Raw genomic sequence first — 2,419 nt, 5'->3', positions numbered from 1 at the left:
GAGAGAGAAATAAAAAGAGTGAGTAAGAGACAGAGAGAGAAAAAAAAGTGAGTAAGAGGGAGGGAGAGCGCGGACTGGGAGGGGAGAGAGATAGGAAGAGAGAAAGAAGAGGGGAATGAAAGAATCAAAAAGTGACGCTCAAATCTGAGAGTGAGAGAAAGAGAAATGAAAAAGGTAAGAGAGAGAGAGAGAGTAAGAATGGGAGGACAGGGAGGGGAGAGAGATAGGAATAGAGAAAGAAGAAGAAGAAGAAGAAGAAGAAGAAGAAGAAGAAGAAGAGAGGAATGAAAGAATCAAAAAGTGACGCTCAAATCTGAGAGTGAGATGGAGAGAGTAGAATAAGGATCATAAAAAGTTAAGAAGAAATTCAAAATTTACGACCCAAGAAGGAGCTGTAAAGGTTCCCGATACCTCTTTCTCTCTCCCTCCTCGTCCTAGATATCTTCTTTCTTCCTTCCTACCCCCTCCTATTCATATTTTTCTCCTCCTACCTCCCCCCCTCTCCTAAAGCTCTCTCTCTTTCTCTCTCTCTCTTTATTTTTCTCGCTTTCTCTTTTCCTTTCCTTCTGTAACCCCCTTTCTTTCTCTCTCTCTCCCTCACTCTACCCCTTTCGCTTTCTATTTCTCCCTCTCTCTATCCATCCGTCTCTCTCTCTCTCTTTCCTTCTTCCTCCAAGTGTTTTTCCCCTTCTTTTCTTCCTTTTGGGTTTCTTCTTTTTCTTCCCCTCCACCAGCCTAGTAAGCTTGGTTTGTAGCGCGTCTGCCTTGAAAGCGCTAGGTCATGGGTTCGATCGCCGCCAGGGCTGAACTTTATCCCAAACAGATAAGGTTAGTTCTCGGAACGGCTGGCTTTCTCCTATTCTGTCCTTCCTTCGTTCCGGGATTATGAAAGGTCCGTTTTTACGGTACCCTCTATCAAACCTCTTCAAAGAAGAGTTCCCTCTGAATTACATCCCTTTACTTGCTCTTACATTATTTCTTCTCTTTTTTTCCCCCCTTTTTCCCTGAAGCTATAACTCTTTCTTTCTTTCCCTTTGCCTATTTATTTCATTGTCTACCTCTGTTTCTGTCACCCTTTCTCTTCCTCCCTAGCTATCACCTCCTTCCTCCCCTTCATTTCTCTTCTCCATCCATTTCCTCCTCTCTCTTTCTCATTTCTCTCTCTACTCTTTCTATCAGTTTCTCCACTTCCTCTTTCATTTGATTCTCTTTCTCTAACTCTTTCCTCTCTCATACCCTTTTCTCTCTCATTCTCCCTTTCTCTCTCTCCCTCCCTCTATTCTCTCTTTCTCACACCCTTTTCTATCTCTCATTCTCCGTGGTTATTTATTAAGGTTCCATATTTCACCCCGGATGCGTCCGTACCTCTTTCATCATGACAGTTGTGAAATTTGAATTCATAATACCTAGAATACTCGTATTTATTTAAGTCTTCCCAGCTTCCCCGAGTTTCCTGCTTCTCTAAAACAACACCCACGTGTAAGTAAGAAGGAGAAGAGAGGAGGGAAGGAGAAGAGATGGGTAGGAAGAGGGAGAGACGAAAGGTGGAAATGAAGAGGTGGAGAGAGGAGAGAAAAAGAAAAAGGAGTAAGAGAGAGAAAGAGTGAGTAAGAGAGAAAGAGTGAGAAAGAGAGGGAGGAATGGAAAGAGAAATGAAAAAGGTAAGAGAGAGAGAGAAAGAGAGGGAGGACAGGGAGGGGAGAGAGATAGGAATAGAGAAAGAAGAAGAAGAGAGGAATGAAAGAATCAAAAAGTGACGCTCAAATCTGAGAGTGAGAGAGAGAGAGAGAGATTAGAATAAGGATCATAAAAAGTTGAGAAGAAATTCAAAATTTACGACCCAAGAAGGAGCTGTAAAGGTTCCCGATACCTCTTTCTCTCTCCCTCCTCATCCTAGATATCTTCTTTCTTCCTTCCTACCCCCTCCTATTCATCTTTTTCTCCTCCTACCTCCCCCCCTCCTAAAGCTCTCTTTCTCTCTCCCTCCTCGTCCTAGATATCTTCTTTCTTCCTTCCTACCCCCTCCTATTCATCTTTTTCTCCTCCTACCTCCCCCCCTCCTAAAGCTCTCTTTCTCTCTCCCTCCTCGTCCTAGATATCTTCTTTCTTCCTTCCTACCCCCTCCTATTCATCTTTTTCTCCTCCTACCTCCCCCCCTCCTAAAGCTCTCTTTCTCTCTCCCTCCTCGTCCTAGATATCTTCTTTCTTCCTTCCTACCCCCTCCTATTCATATTTTTCTCCTCCTACCTCCCCCCCTCTCCTAAAGCTCTCTCTCTTTCTCTCTCTCTCTTTATTTTTCTCGCTTTCTCTTTTCCTTTCCTTCTGTAACCCCCTTTCTTTCTCTCTCTCTCCCTCACTCTACCCCTTTCGCTTTCTATTTCTCCCTCTCTCTATCCATCCGTCTCTCTCTCTCTCTTTC

Source organism: Diaphorina citri, unplaced genomic scaffold (assembly GCF_000475195.1).
Source record: "Diaphorina citri unplaced genomic scaffold, Diaci psyllid genome assembly version 1.1 scaffold3293, whole genome shotgun sequence".
Lineage (NCBI taxonomy): Eukaryota > Metazoa > Arthropoda > Insecta > Hemiptera > Psyllidae > Diaphorina > Diaphorina citri.
This window is presented reverse-complemented; position numbering follows the sequence as displayed.